Here is a 17,249-nt window from a genome sequence, read left to right as displayed (position 1 = left end):
CGCCGCGGCGCGAGACTGGCAGGAAACGGCGAGGAGGAGGAAGGAAGAGAAGCGGGGAGGAAGGAGCCGGGCCGGCAATGAGGCGGGAGCGGAGCGACGCTCGCGGGCCGCCCTCCAGTCTCCGCGCACACCGCGCATGCGCGGCCGTGGGGCGGTGAGCGCGCGGAGGGGCCGCGTCTGCGGGCGGTGCGGGAGCTGGGGGTGCGGCCGCGCCGCTGTGCGGAATGTGCGCCGCTTTGCTCCCTGCGGCCGCGGTGTGCTGAGCTCCTGCTGACGGGTTGGGTCACCGCGGGGCAGGGACAGGTAGGTTCGCGGTGCTTCCTTCTCTGGGTTCTAAGTGGTTCGAACGTTGGGAGGTGCCAGTTTGAGGGTAAGAATCCCATATAAGCATCACACCTCATCCCACACAGCCCCAAACGCCATTGGACTTGCACGCTGTTGTACGACAAATGCAGGAAGCGAAGAATCCTAGGGATGTAAGATGTAGAAAACAAATATTAAATCAAACATGCCATTAAATATATCCCGGTTTGTTCTCCAGGATTTCACTAATATCCATCGGAGCCCCAGTGAGGATCTGCCTTGAAACAGCCCTGCCTTTCCAACTCCTCTGTCACTAAAGCAGGGTGATCGCAGGGATGGTTTGAGCTTGGCAGAGATGGTATTTCGTGTTGGAAGACACTTGATAACAAAAAGGCACTGCAGGGTTGACAAGCATAGGAGTAACGCTCAGGAATGTTCCCAAGAGCCTTTGGCAGAGTTCAAATGTTACACTAAAATAAGCTCAAGTGGATGAACATGAAGAAGGAGAGTCCAGGCAAATTAGATCTATTACAGTAGACATAAAGCAACCTCCTGGGGTTTCTTCAGCATTTTAGGACTTTCTACTTGAGAAACATTACAGTGTCTGTCTCCTTCTTCGTGCAGTGTGGTCATTCCATGCTTATTTTTAACATCATGTTGATTTCTGTAGTAATAGATGATGATCTCACCGCAGGGAGATGAAGCAGAGAGGAAGTGCTGTTGCAGAGGGAGTTTTTCTTGGAATATCAGTAGGAAAGACAAGAAAAGAATGCTGACTTAACCTCAAATAAGGATGTCGTTTTTAATTCTTACAGAAGGATTTATGTGCTGATTTTCTGGGCTTTATGGCGAGAGTCTTCATTAGAAATGTCTCAGGTGGTTTTGATTGAGCTGCAGGGAGAAGTATTTTGAATGGAGAGTCTGTGTGGAATCTTCTGATAGATGCCATGCCCCTGGTCTGTGGGAATTCTCAGTCAGCATATTGCTATATAAAGAGAAAACATGTTTTCAGTTGTTTGTACTTTTTTTTTCTGATGAAGTGTTACAATTTGCATGTGTTTGGTCTTTTGATATCGCAGGCAGCACATTTTTCTGTAATGATGCAGCAAAAAGCATGTCTCCTTGAGAGCAGACATGCATTTTTGTGGCTTGAAAGAGCAATTGTTTACTGAAAAGCAATGCACAGAGCAGTGTATACAGAGCAGTTACTACAGGCAGTGGTACCAGATGTCACAGTAGCGATTCTGAGTTCAGCATCATTAATGAGGAGTTAAACAAACACTCAGGTTACGTACATTTTTCATTATAGACCTTTAATTAGAAGGCAAGAAATGAAATCACATTGAACTTTTGCTGTGGAATGGCTGCAGTTACAAAATAGAAATTGATTTATGAATCGAACCTGAACAAAATACTATTGAAGCTGCTGTAGAGCTTGTTCCATTAATAGTGTTTCAACTGAAATAAATAAATGAAGTAGCACTGGAACTCCCTTTCAAGGTATTTTCTCTGTTTATAAGGTAGACTATTATAGATTGCTCCTCATATGTTATTCAACCTGCTGATTTACTCTCCCTTTCCTCTAAAAAGCTCTCTTTAAAACTGTTTTACTCGGATGAGGCATTCAGTGAGAGATCATCACCTGAAAAAGTGTATCTGGGATGAATGTGCAGATCTGTTGTATAGAATATCTCAACGTCAAGTTCCTGCAGTGATTTGCAAAGAGTTTTAAGATTTCGTGGATTTTAAGGAGCTCTGTTGAACTCAACATCATTCAGAGTAAAGCAAATTTTCAGTTGCATTCAAAGCAATAGGTAAAAGTCTGCATAGGTTAAATGCTAGATGCTGGGAATCATTCTAAGGCTTACTTTAAGAGAATACCTGAAATAATTACAAAGCTGAGTGCATGCAGACTGTATGCTGAATATAGTTATCAAATTATTCAATTAACTTTAGTAGAATTCAGTGGAATAATAAAGGACTATTATCAGACTCCCTCCATAAGGCTTTTGTATGCCTAGTAAAACATTTACTGAATTACTTGCAAAAGCAAGCAGTGTTTTCCCAGAAATCTAGATTTCTGACTAAATATAATCTTTTGCACACATCTGAAAACATCTGTTTTCAGAGCAGATTTGTTAATTTACCAAACTATTGAAAACAGTGCTCTTTTCACTTCCTCTCTGCTGTTTTGGTCACTGAATTCTTAGTGAAGACTTCTAGAGGTAAGCACTGGAATGTCGTGTTTTATGTTCAAAATGTATTTATGGGACCTTTTCTGTAATTACTATGGATTTTTATTCATCTTATACTTCAATATTTTAGTAGTAATGTGCTGAGCAGTTTCCAAAGATCAGTTTGTTGAATAAAAAATAAGGAGAAGACACAAGCATTATTTTGACCTATATTATTTACACGTATACAAATAATGAAATATATTAACAGTGTCTATGAACTGAGAGTTCATTAGAAACTTTTTTTTAAAGTAAAGTGAAGCTATCATCTGAAAAAGGGAATTTAGAAATCAGTTGTACTTTAGAATGTGAAAGTTTTATATTTACATGGTGTGGTTAATTTTCATACAAAGCTTTTCGTTATTATTCCACTGTAAAAACAACTAGGGATGTAGGTGGTGTTATCCTTACAGACTTGACAGACATCACAGAACTGTAGAATTAACATGCTCTTCAACAGATTTGTTTGGTTTGATGCATATAAAAATACTAGCAACTAATGTAGGCTAAACATCATTCTATAAAGCTCAGTTTAAAATCATGAGCTGTTCCATGTGTGTTATGTATCCCCCCAAAAAAGATTGTGTAAGTGCTTGTTGATTTTACTGGTGACACACAAACCACATAAAGGAAATCACCTCACTCTTACGTAGCCGTGCTGAGTCTGCAAAACTGACAAGCAGTGTCTAAATTAAGTGTAAGCAACTGGATGTGATTTATTTTTGTTAGTATGCACTCAGATGTTTTTGTTAGTCACTTTTCTGACCATCCATATATTATTTTTAAGTAGATGTCATTAGTATAGAAAGTTTAAACGTGGCTTCTCAGTACATTTAGATTTTATAACACACTGAAATCTAATTTATTAGATGTGCCCTGTGCCTGACAGCACCACTCGGCTTATCTTGACCTACTACAGAGTTCCCGTTGGCTGTGAAGAGATGAACAAGTTATTAACATAACTAAGACATATCTACTGCAGTTTTTTGTTCTCTTTGGTGAATATGGAAAGAGTTTAAATATTTTTTTTAATCTTAGGTTCCTACATGAAGAAACAGCTCCTTTACAATTCTCTTGTAATACTCAACTGCACAGATTCACCATGTAGTGAGAACAGCCCTTATCTCATTTTCTCCAACAGCAAAGCTGACCCTCAGCATTTAAAACCAAATGGAGCAACAGAGCCAGCTTGAGAGAGATGCTTCCTTTCCATTACAGCTGTGCTCGCATTCTGCTGCTTGCTGCTTCTGTCGTTAATCCGTATCTTACTTTGAGGGGGGAAGTGGATGCTTCCTTCATATAAGTACTGTCCCATTAGAGAAGCAGGACACTGAAATTGAGATTTTAAGTTTGTGAGGCTCTCCCACTTTTTTCTTCCTTTTCAGAGATGGTCAAATTTGTTTGTTGCTCGTGAAAACCAGTCAAAAGTATGTTGGAATCTTCCTTCTGAATTAATCACCATCACTTTTGACCTATTTTTTTCTTTTCACGTCCTAAGCAGATGCTGTTGGCTTCAGTGATTGGAAACTATGAATGCTCAACATTTGTGAGAGAAAAAGCCAGTACAAATTAAACAGATTGGGTTTAGTAATTCCACTTAGTAAACTGAAAAATCAGCATATGCTTTGGAAGACTGGAAATTAAGTGATATTTGCCTATAATGTACATGCACCTAAGATGTAGGGCAAAAAATGCTTTTCCAAGTTATGGTTAGAACAGTAACCCCAATCCCTGAAATTTGGGACTATCAATGGAAGTTCCTGCTCTTAAGATATCAGAGAAATGCTATGTTAACAGTTCAAACACTGGAAAACAATGGCAAAAAAATGTGAAAAGTCCACAGAAAATTTCACAGTACATCATCTAAATGAATGGTAATTCAAAGTAATTCTTTTAAATTCAGTGCAGTTGACACCCCACTTTACTTGTCTGTAAAATCTAACCCATTGATTCATCTTGTGTTTGATCATTTACTTTATTCAGGATTGTGAGATAGCAAGTACCTCTCCAGCTGAATTAGAAAATATTGTATTTATTAAACTGAAATTGATAATAGCCTTACAAATGCACATTCCATTTTGGAGCTTGAGGATACCTGGATTTTGTAGCAGATTTATCACTATGTGCACCTCGTGTTGGATTTGCCTGAGGGTTATGGCAGCTCAATCTCTATGAAGTAGAAGGAGGAAAAAGCGGGTTTTTATGTTTCTATAGCTGATGTACAGTCCTGATATTAAAAAAAAACTTTGTAGAATTCTGTATGTGATGCATAAAAAAGATTGTATGCAACTTCTGACTTTTTTTTTTTTGCTGTTTTCCATCTTTTCACTGTTGTTTTGTTTTGCTTCAGAAAAATCAGATGTACACTACTCTAATTACTTGAATTACAAGACCAGAAGTCAAAAGTACTTAAACAGTGAAAATAGAGACGATCCAAGAGGCAGGACCTGCCTTCTTAATAGGCTGAGCAAATGTAGGAGTACCGAAGGCAAAGATGTCACTCCAAATGTATACAGTGAATTTTAATTCCAAACACGATTTAATTCTGATGATTCATATCTAAATATCTTGTCCTCCCATTGACCGCTCACAACAACTCAGCTAAAAAGAGACAGAACACACAAACTGGATTATATTTTCTTGTGCAGACTTGTTTGTTAGCATTCAGAGAGCCAATTGATTACTTACACAGTTTCAAATTAGCTTTTTGTCACCAATGGAGTCACTTTTTTTGTTTGTTTGTTTTCTGAAAAGAATTACACAATTGTAATGAGGACACTTTTGCAGTGATGTTACGCTGCATTACGAGAAGTGAAGCGTGCATGAGAAGTAGTGCTGGGTTACGACAGGAGCCAAGGTTGGATCTGAGCGCCTGGCAACTTGGGGAAAAACAAAACAAGCAAAAGATCTGAAAGTTTAAAATAAAACCACAAACAAACTCAAAAAATAAAAACCAAAGCAAAACCTACAGAACTCACCACCCAAATATTAAAACATCCTCTCGACGTGACTGCAAAAAGCACATCTGGTACCAGAATAAGGCACAATAAATATGATTTTTTTTATACTGGTTTACAGGGCAAAATCATAGCTGAGGTGACACCTTCAGTTTTTATGCAGTGACTAAGTTTTGCTACTTTGTTGTACACATCAGATTCTTTTATTTCCTAAGACTTAAAATTAATATTTTTAGGATTTATTAGTAAAATAAATTTTACTCACGTAGGATTTATTAGGAAAGGTTAATCAACCAGTTTAAAAATTCTTCTAATTGTCAACAGAAACTAAAACTTTTGTTCATTTGTATATAAAATATGCATATGTACATGCAATATTACATACATGCAATATGTGTGTGAATATATATATATATAAATATAAACAAGCCGGAACATCAAGTACTACTAAATGAAGAATTAAATCTAGTCTAAGTGGAATCTCATGCAGGTTACAATGTCTCATGACAAGCAGTTACTCAAATAACCATTTGGAGTCCTTGGGTTACTAACTTTCCATGTCTGCTTTACTTCAAAACCTGGGAGAAGAATTGTAAAGGGCCGCCAGAGCAGCATAAGTGTGTGCTGACTTTTCAAGCTTTGCCTGTTTCCTGTGGGAGATACCACAGTTCTCAATTCCTGGTAAGAAAACCATCAAGGTTCATTTTTAGAACAACCAGTTCTGCATCTGCATTTATGTACTTTTAAGTTATGGAAAGGATGTTTTTCTGGGTTGCTTATAATAAATGGTACCGGACATAGCCAGTGGGATGATAACAGTTGTGTAACCTAAGGCTATGGTTTGATGCAACTGAAATTTAGTTGCTTGAAACTAATTTGACTGTTATGTCATTGACATGTGTAGTGGTATTATGTCTGCACTGTAACCTCACGCAGAGAAGACAGAGGAAAAGGTGGCTTGCCAACTATATGTAGTTATTGTTAAAATGTGCACAGTGTTTTCTCACAAACAGAAAGAAAAAGCCCTTTCATGTTGCACAAGGAAAATTAATAGAAACTCTTCATTGAAGTTAACTATTTGAGGGTTGTGTTTGTCCATCCACTTACAGGAGTAACATCCAGAAGGGCTTCAAAGGGATGGTTCTGAAACAGCCACTTGAGAAATGATTGTGATTAAGAAAAGAGTTTCGAGGAAGATGTTGATATTAGTGCATCACAATCAGCAATCAGTACATTCATCAGTTTATACGAACTAAAATTCATCTAGCCTTTTGTTAGATATAATTATTTTACTTCCTTCCTGCATTTTTGGCAACAGCATATAAGACTAAGTAATAAAAGTGGACTAAACTGTTTCACATTCAACTTGGCCATGCAAGGTTAAGATGAAGAATGCGAGAGTTCGGCTTAGAAAAAACGATCTCAAAGCTTTTGATTTGAAATTATTTCTTTGATAACGAATTGCACAAAAAAAGTTTAGAACGTAACACACATCAGCGGCTCCCTGAGCTGCTCTGCTGCGTGCCCCTGACTGGCAGAGTGCTTATTGTGCACAAGGTCAGAGTCTGGGGGAAGGCACTGAGGCCCCCCACGTGCCCCAGCAGTGGGATGGCATCAAGGGCAGGGTGCCATTACTGGCTGGGCACCCTGTGAGCCAGGCAACTGGCCAAAACTCCAGGACTGGATGGTTTAACACTGAAGAGACAAAGGAGAGGAGCTGGCAGAGGCTTAGTAAAGGTAAGATAGGAGAGAAGTAACATGCAAAGTAGAAACTATTATCCCTGAGCAGCCACTGCAAACTGCTGCTGTTGGCAGTCCCTCAGCACTTGGCAGGTAAGGTCATAAAGATGTGGTTATACAGAAGACCCAGTACTTCTGTCCCTAATGCTGGGCAGTACCACTACTCTCATTGCTCAATACCGTGCTGTTTTCTCCACAGGGCTGCCATTTTCTGATCCTTTATTTTGTCTCCTTTGCCTTAGTACTGTGAGGTCTGATTTTGAGACTTAAGTTCAGAGTGTTGTTAATAACATATGTTTTCAGTGTTTGTACTTTTCCCTGTTTTCAAACAATATATATGAACAAAAATACGTGTAAGGAGTCAGTAAGGTGATGGAAAGTAAACAATTCTCATTTGATTTAAAAAATAGGAATATTTTGTGGTGAGCAATGTACCTGATCTGTTTCTCATTCTTAAAGGATCCATTTCATTTCAGTAAGGAAGCTATTGGAGTGCAGTCATTATTCACATCATTCTCCTTTCCCACTGAAAAGCATGTTCTCTGCAAGCATTAGAGTCAAATCTCAGTTTTCTACACTTTCACTATTTCTATCTTTGATCAGCCTTCACATTTGAGCAGACTTACTACTCAACTAAATTAGCAAAACAAATTCTTCCATTGCAGCAAAAATGGCATTAGTTTCACTAACCAGAAGTAAAATTACTAGTTGTCATTAATGGCCTTTATTTTATAGGAGTTACTACTTGCCTGGTTTATCTTCTTGAATAATTATACGGGGACTCTCTCTCATTATTTCCTTTGCAACACGTAAGAAAGGTTTTTACTTGATCCTTTCTGCTTTGTTATCATGACGTGTCTGTACATGAATGGTGCATCTGGATTTATGTGCATGTCAATCAGTGGTAAAGAGACAAAACATTCAAAAAGAGTGAATGTTTGAACCTAAAATTTGGAGGTTTTATTCATGTTTGGACCAGGAGTGGTTTGAACACTGGTCATGTTGATGTCTCTGCTCCAGTCTGTGCTTTTAGTTTATCATCTATCTGTTCTCTTTGCTCTGAGGCTTGCATTAAGCAACCAGTGTTTTTACTTGTATGATGTTTGCTTTTCCAGTTTTGGTTTTAGAGACGAGATGCTATCCTGAAACAGCAATTTCTCCTTTGATCTCCAGAGAAATATCACTTTGCTTCTGAAGTTTTTCAAAGTTCTTAGGTAAGAGAAATCCCTTCCAAGACTGTTTGGTAGCTTCAATGGCTGTTTTGCAAAGTGTAAGGCGATAGCGACAAGAGAATGTTTTATAAATACACACTGTGTGCTTTAGATTACCAACACCACACAAACTAAAGCAGCCTCATTCCCACTGGTTTGTTATTGTACAATTTTCCACAGTTATCTCCTATTCTTAACTTTCCACAGTTTAGCATGAGTACATGCTAAAGAGACCACACCAAAAGAACCCAAGCCCCATTTGTCTTCTGGGCTGCGTATTGCCCAGTGAGACTTTCTGGCACTGTTCCTAGTTATTTAAAGATTAATAGGTTGCAACAGAGGTTGGCAAGAACAATATTTGATCTTACCTCTGCAGTATGTTATTTGCTTAGCGTTGTCCTTAATGGACTAGAAAAAATCTGGACTGCTTAACTGTACAGAATTAAATGAACATTCAAATTGTGCTTAATTAGATAAACTTGGAGAAAGAAAGTAATTGTTACTACACAGAGAAGGAGGAGAAAATACTGCATGAGACATTTGCAGAACAAAATGTTAGGCAGTGTGGGGTACACACTGAATGAGAATTAAAGCATGGCAATGTGTTATGACAGCAAGGGAACTTATCTTTCTTACAGTATCTGAATAAACCCAAAAGGAAGTTTTGCCTTCCGTTTACGTATTTTTGTGCTCTCTTAGTATAATTATGAAATGTTAACTGTTTGCAACGCTTCTCTCAGTGTCCCAAATACAAAATTGTCTTGGTGCTGTGGATCATAGCAAGAAAGAGTTGAACAGATATATAGGAAGCAACGTGATGTACAAAAAACACTTCTCCCTATTTTGAATAGTTACATGGATGAACTGAATAAAGGTAATATAATAAAAGAACAATACCTGGCGTCTTACACTTGGAAATCAAAAACTAAATGTCATCTCCACTGTAGTTCTTACCAGGAGAACTGTATCTCAGTGCTTCAATGCGTTCTGTGTATTCTGACCCAAATACCCACAGCAGGCTGTCCTGCCTGAGTGTAAGGTCTGGCCTTCATCTCTGGTAAAGAAGTCACTGTTTCCCTCCTCTGATTAAGTATTATCACATGTGTTCAAAATAAAAGATTCACAGAGTAAAAATCGTACTGCAAACTCTTTAGTAAGCAGTGACTTGCATCGTGACTTTCTTTGGTTGCATTACTCATGCAGATTGTTGCTAAATTAGCATAAGAAGCTCACAGTAAGGCTCCTGGTTTCATAAGGAGGACTTAGCAGTGTCAGAAATAAAAGTTGCTCAAAATCCTTTATATCAAGCCAGACAGAGTAGTCTTGCTTTGTTTTTTGTTTTTTGTTTTTTTTTCCTAATGCCAAAATAGTTTGCTTAATGTTCCAGTTCCAAACCCACCTGTAAAACTGTCAATATTTTTTCTAGATTTGAACTTTCAGATCCTGACCTCTGACTCACCCAGTGACAATGAATGCAGTTTAAAACTGGTGCAGTCCCCATTAGTTCAGCATCTCTCTTCTCAGGGATAAATCCCACCTCCCACAGATGTTATTCTAAATGAAGTTTCAGATCCCAGAGGACAAGTTGAGGTCAGCTGAGTTTTTCTTGCTACAACAGTTTGAGTTTATGTAGCCCTTACTGTAAATTGAAGTACAAAATTGCAACTCTGAGATTACCACTGCCTCCCCTTTCAGAGCCTTAATTGTATATGTTGCTTGAAGAAAATTATCAGAAGAGGTACTTCTATGAAGACTTGTCACTGTTTTATGGTGGTAGGTGTTTTGTTGTTTTTTCTTTGTTTGTTTGGGGTTCTTTGAGGCAACTCTGGTCCATTCTAATAGATGCACTCATTGGTGAGGGATATATTCTATTAATAATTAAACATAACTGTGCCGTGAGCTGCAATTTGCATTTGTTAAGCCAAACCGAATGTCTCTGGCCTCTTAGGAATAAGCAGGGAAAAACTTCATGTATATGAAGTAGGAGTGTGGAATCAAAGTAACCAAATAAATTGAATGAGGTCGGAGAGGGAACAATTGGATAATTAGAGCTTGAGATTGCTTTGAAATTACACATGTTAACAGGTAAAGATGCAAAATAACATTTTGCTTGGAGCATTCTGAGCTGTTTGGTGGGAGCTTCCTTTTAGGTAACAATTTTCACAAGTCAAGAAGTGTTTCATGCCAGGCAGTATTTCTTTGCTAAGAAGGGGAGATAATAGAAGGGCTCATGCCAGTGGCTGTCACTCTTATAGATCAGAATTCTAGAATCTCCAAGGTTGGAAAAGACCTCCAAGGTCATCCAGTCTAACCGTTCGCCTATCACCAATATTTCCCACTAAACCATGTCCCTCAGTACAACATCTAAGTGTTTCTTGAACACCTCCAGGACGGCAACTCCACCACTTCCCTGGTCAGCCCATTCCAGCACCTGACCACTCTTTCAGGGAAGTGTTTCCTAACATCCAACCTGTACCTCCCTGGCGCAACTTGAGGCCATTCCCTCTAGTCCTGTCATTAGTTACATGGGAGAAGAGGGCAACCCTCACCTCTCCAAGGCTCTCTTTAGGTGGTTGTAGAGAGCTATAAGGTCTCCCCTGAGCCTTCTCTTTTTCGTACTAAATAACCCCAGTTCCCTCAGGCACTCCTCATCAGACTTATGCTCCAACTCAGTACTCAGAGTGAGGCCTCACTACAGCAGAGTACAGAGGGGTGGGTAATCATTCGCTCAGTGCCCTCATCCAGATCATCAATAAAGACATCAAACAGGACAGGCCCCAATACCAACCCATGGAGATCGTGAAATAGCATGAGAATACAGCAAGGGAAATGACCTCTCCTCATTCTGTGTGTACACAACTAAGGATATTTCCTAGACCATGGGATTAAAAATCAAATCAAGAGACCCATATCTACGATGGAGCTATTGTGCAATACCTGTAGAACTTGTCTTCCAGAAATCACTTTGCTCTGCTGTAAAATGACTTGTGTTTATTTTATGGGCAGATCATCAGACTTACCTAGCATTTGTTTCTAAATCACTTCAACAACAGCAGATACTACGCATTTAAATAACTGCTGAGTAATAACACTGTTCTTGCAGTAGTTCAGAGGTGATTAAATATCCACTTTCTTCAGCTGAAAGGTAAGTAATTCTTTTTCTAGAAGCGCCTCGTGGGCCTGTCATTGAGAAATAGGTTAAATATGAAAGGAATTTCAGGCCTAAAGGCCTTGGGTGCCTCCAACCAACTCTCCCACCCTACTCAGTGGGTGCCAAAGTTTGCAGTAAATCTTTGGAGCTAGAAAAAAGAGTTAAGGAGAATAAGAAACACTTCTGCCCAAAACATTGGAAAACTAAGAGTAGTATGGGATTTAGAGTATGACAGTACTCGAGCAATAATATACCAGCACCAGCAGGTTTTCTTAATCTGAAATTGGTTGAGTGTTCCTAGTTGTGTTATATTCAGAAATGCAGCAGTGAATTCTGCTTAATGTAGCATCTCTAGTAATGTGGTTTTAGAAGTTCCACACTTCAGCTAAAGGGATCATACAGATTACATGTAAGTATTTTTAGGTCTTTCCAGCTGAATACCCTTCCTGTCTCTAGATACTTGCATGTGTTCTAAGCACTGCTGACTGAAAATTATTGAGCAAAATCATTTGCTGTTTCTTAAAGACAGAACTTAAGGGGAAATATGATCATAGAAAAATCCTAGCAGGGAAATAACTGAATCTATGAATCTGTCTATCGGTATTCTTTAAAAGGGTGACCTTTATAGCAGCAATTGGGAAAGCAAAGAGAAAATCTGACCACGTGTGTTTGCAAGAAATTGGTAGCATCCCTTTCTTGCTTAAAAGACCAACAGAAGAACAGAAATGCAAAACAGCTTGCCCAGGGTTGATGAGCAGAGCAGTGCTGGGAAGCAAACTGAGGACTCCTTGAAACCAGCAAATCTACCATAAAGACATTGTGCCTTCAGAAGCAGGTTCTTTGCTCCCTTAGATATAAGGCCCCTGCCCACACAGATTTCATTCTATTGTACATTAAAAAAAATAATAATAATAATAATAAAAAAAAATTCAAATGAGAATCTGCTGCCAGCTCATATAGAACTGAACTCATGACTGGCATCACTGTTGATATGAAGAATTTTCTGTTTTATGGCATCCTTATCTCCCTTTTCATAGCATCCAGAGATTTTAAAGGAAGTACAGCAATTAAAGTGAAATACAAGTTTAGAGTTGTGACAATGTAGACAAAGCAGAATGGGAATGCCACTTAACCAGGATAGAGATAAAATTATTATTGTTGTTTTAAGAAAGCAAGACTCTTGCAAGACTCTTGCAAGATCCTGGCCCTCACTGTTAAATCTCTTCATGGCTTATGTTTCTATTCTATTGAATTCTATTGAATATTGAAATTATTCAATTGCATGAATCCAGATATTTTCCTTGCCTTGCAGTCATAAGCAGTGATTCAGTTTACCCAGTGGCTCTTTGTAGCCTTGAAAGCCTGAGCTTGCACTCTGTACTTCTGGGAAGAGCAGCATGTTGCATGAAATATGACCTCTGAACAACTTTCCCACTAGAGCAGAAAGCTTCCTTTCCTTTCCAAGGTGCAGAGCAGCAATGCCTGTCAGCTTTTCCTCACTCTGAAGTGAGTTTCTTGCCTTCTCAACAAAAGAAACAACTGCAGGTCCTGGGCTGTCTTTCAGCTTTCTCAGGCACTGCCCTTGCTCTCTACATAGCTTTGTGCATTTTCCACAAGTTCTCAGATCTTATTCCTCTCACATGTATCTTTTTTCAGATGGTTGTTGGTGAACCTTTTTGCTCAGTTTTCCCTTCACTGGGCTCAGACCAATAGCAGAGCAGCACAGATGAACATATAAATGCACAAATAGACTGTTAGGCAACCATCAAACCAGACACACAATAAAGAAATGTACTATTAGATATCCAGCAGGTTACTTAGAGCAGTCTCTTCTTCATACACATAAGGATTAGATGGTTAAATAGTTATCGTAGGTTTTTATTTGTTGCTTTGTTTGGCAATTCTCTATTCCACGTATTTTAGAACTCTCATTCCATTGCCGGTATAGTTTTGCACTCACTGACAGTGACCACAGAGGCAGTGGTAATGTTCTGGAACACTGACATCTGCTGGTAGTTGTGAGTCATGATATTTAGGTAGAAAATTATCCGTCAAATCAGGCTGAAGACGCACTCTGCCTATTCATTAAGTCCAGCTTTCGCTTTAAAACTGGTAGTCACAGTAATATAATTAAAGGATGTATCTTGTGTAACTACTTCTTTACCTGTGCAGCCTGCTGTAGGGGGCCTGCTTTGCAGGGAGGTTGGGCTGGATGACCTGTGATGCTTCTCACTCCCTAAGCTACATCTATAAAAACCTGTCACCGTTCTCACTGTACTATCAGATAATGTGTGGTTGTCTGTAACTTTGGTGTTGAAATAAAGAAATACTGGTGTTGAAATACTTCCTGACTGATACTGACTACTATGCACCTGTGTATACACCACAGCAACATTAATATTTTGAATGTTACGAGTAGTACACACTGCAATTACAACAGAATCCAACTTTCTATAAGCTGTATGTAAGGAGCAGCAACATGCATCGTAAGCTCAGGGCAGTAACTCCTGCTGTTAGGCTAGTGCTGCTTTCTGCTTACATATATGTTATTACCAGTTCACATTAGACTGTTTTTTATAGCAATTTCTTCTACGTCAAATAAGATTCAGTAGGAGTAATAGCAATGTTTTTACCAGACATTCGTTCACCAATGAGATGATAATATAAAGAAAAATTCAAGAATTCTTGATGACAAACCTCCTTTCAAAAAATATGGACCGATATAAAAAGTTATCAGAAATGCTACATATGTGATGCTTCCTTCTTTCATGTCTTTCCATATTTGTGATGGAGGAGTGGATTGAAAGAAGTAGCTGTTAGCAGATTCATACATTTTTCACAAAGTAATTGGAGTTGAGGTGTGGAAAACAGTACTGAAAGCCACATTCATAATTCATCCCCAGGGCTTTCTTGTGACTTCCACAGAGCTGCAATAACTTAAAGAGAGCATTTTGAAAATCAGGTTAGGCTGACTAGAGGCCATCTCATGAATACTGTCATTAGCAGCCAAGATAAGTTACTGATTGAGAAACAGAGCCGCTTGTTAGCTAACCTTGAAATAGCACTTAGTGGGATCACTTCAGTTTAAAATTAAGCAAATTGCTCAGCAAAGACCATAGACTCCTGAGTGATCTGAAATAAGAACTCCAGCAATGTAAAGCTATCTAGTTTTTGGCTGCCTCTGGCTCTTCTGCAGTCAAGAGACCCAGCACAGTAAGTCAGCAGATAGTTATTTGCTCTTTTGTCAGTTCAGTTTTCTGCAAAATCAACACACAGCAATGGCTGGAGGAAAGGCCTGACAAGCACTGGCTCTAGCACAAGGTGAGGAATGGGACTGCAGGGATATGTGGGCCCCTGTCACTGACAATTAGGGAAGTCTAGACTGCTATGAAAACAGTCTCTTACATTAATGCTCAGTTTCCATTCCCACGGAGATACGTTAATAACTGCTACAGATTCACTTGGGAACAGACTTTTATTCTTGATTATCTACCATATCCAGAACTGTGCAGAAATACATTTATCTTTATCTGACTTACCCTCTATGAATAAAGTGCTATTCCATTGCATAAAGGGTTTTGTCACCCAGAAGGGGTGGGAATTATTGTGACTCCAGACAGTTCCCCCAGGACTTCACTGAGCTCAGAGTAAATTCTTTGTATATTGCAAAATGTTTTAATCAAACTTGCCCAGACACTGGACAATTTGAAGGCTTATGAACATATTCTGTGGAATTATCAGATATATCTTCCGAATTTGAATATATATACTCAGAACACAAGAACTAACTTTTCCAATGAAATAATACAGAGCTTGTTTTCATGTTTTGTACATTTTATGAAAGAATGAACAAAGCTATAAATGCTTTAAAAGAAAAAAAGGAAAAATGACAAAAGTAAGGGCAGGCAGTGGCAATAGAAGAAGAAGACATGGTTCACAGAATCATAGAATGGCCTGGGTTGAAAAAGACTACAGTGCTTATCCAGTTCCAACCCCCTGCTGTGTGCAGGTCGCCAACCAGCAGCCCAGGCTGCCCAGAGCCACATCCAGCCTGGCCTTGAATGCCTGCAGGGATGGGGCATCCACAGCCTCCTTGGGCAACCTGTGCCAGTGCCTCACCACCCTCTGGGTGAAAAACTTCCTCTAATATCCAACCTAAACCTCCCCTGTCTCAGTTTAAAACCATTCCCCTTGTCCCATCACCACCCACCCTCACAAACAGCCGTTCCCCCTCCTGTTCATTCACTCCCTCCAAGCACTGAAGGCCACCATGAGGTCTCCCCGCAGCTTCTCTTCTCCAAGCTGAACGAGCCCAGTTCCCTCAGCCTTTCCTCACACAGAGCTGCTCCAGCCCTCTGCTCATCTCAGTGCCTCCTCTGGCCCCGCTCCCAGAGCTCCACGTCCTTCCTGTGCTGGGGGCCCCAGGCCTGGACGCAGCGCTGCAGATGGGGCCTCACAAGAGCCGAGCAGAGGGGGACGATCACCTCCCTCTCCTGCTGGCCGCCCCTTTTTCATGCAGCCCAGAACACAGCTGGCCTTGCGGGCTGCAGGCGCACACTGCTGCCTCATGGCCAGATTCTCGCCCACCAGGACCCCAAGTCCTTCTGCGCAGGGCTGCTCTCAAGGGGATCTTCCCCCAGTTTGTATAAATGCCTGAGATAATACATGGTTGGAGAAAGGAAGAAAAACTTGACTTACCCCACTGATATCTGGACAGATAGTCTACCTGGATAATAACGCCCTGCAAGATGAAAGGCAGCCGTAAACTCAGCTTTTCTATCTGATGGCTGTATGAGTTAGTTTCCTTTTAATATGCATCCAGCCATCAGATTCACACAGTACATTTAGAGAGACACTCAAAATTAGAGTCTAATTACAGGTGCTGCAGAGACAGAGCAGCACTGTGACAAAGCACAGAGGTGTGGTAACAGGGGATGTGTGTGTTGGGAGGCTGGAGGTGAGGCTGGAGGTGCAGTGGTTAGAGAGTTTTCCAGAGCACTCCTTGGGCAATGCCCTAACATGCCGCCTGGGAGTGGTCCATGCTACTGCATGCCAGGTTTAGAGGGAATAGAAGCCATCTGACTCAAGTAGCAAATTTTTCCTCTTTAAAACCACAGTTAAATATAATCACTCACTCTGCTTCATATCCCTGTGAGCTGCTCTTCAGGTATTTTTGCCATCTTAGTCTCAAAAACTCTTTCCTAGTCCTCTGTTTCCAAATCTACCTATAGATAGATATCACAACCAGTCTTTCACTTTATCTACTGCTAAATACGCTGTTCAAAATTACTTTTTTTCCACATATTAAATATATATATATTTGCTGTGAATGTATCTTGCTCATTTTTGTGGTCAGAGCACAGTGAACTGTCCATCTACATACTTTTTTTCCCCCTCAAATTATTTAAAGGTGATAGCAGTGTATTTCAGTGCAAACAGGTTGCCCAAGGAGGCTGTGGATGCCCCATCCCTGCAGGCATTCAAGGCCAGGCTGGATGTGGCTCTGGGCAGCCTGGGCTGCTGGTTGGTGACCCTGCACATAGCAGGGGGTTGGAACTGGATGAGCACTGTGCTCCTTTGCAACCCCGGCCATTCTATGATTCTATGTCAGGATGCTTGTGGTTACCAAATGTATTCATAGAGCAGTGCTATA

The 17,249-nt window shown here is 40.0% G+C and overlaps 1 long non-coding RNA gene across 1 annotated transcript; it reads left to right on the top strand.

The window, feature by feature from the left end:
• Positions 1-230: 230 nt before the first annotated feature.
• On the top strand, positions 231-10,744 carry LOC128085516 (uncharacterized). Its single transcript, XR_008208998.1, has 2 exons — positions 231-8,448; positions 9,872-10,744. It is a non-coding gene; the product is annotated as an uncharacterized LOC128085516 (long non-coding RNA).
• The last annotated feature ends 6,505 nt before the right edge of the window (positions 10,745-17,249 follow it).

The sequence above is a fragment of the Tympanuchus pallidicinctus genome, unplaced genomic scaffold, assembly GCF_026119805.1.
Source record: "Tympanuchus pallidicinctus isolate F22 unplaced genomic scaffold, pur_lepc_1.0 scaffold3, whole genome shotgun sequence".
NCBI lineage: Eukaryota > Metazoa > Chordata > Aves > Galliformes > Phasianidae > Tympanuchus > Tympanuchus pallidicinctus.
This window is presented reverse-complemented; position numbering and strand designations above follow the sequence as displayed.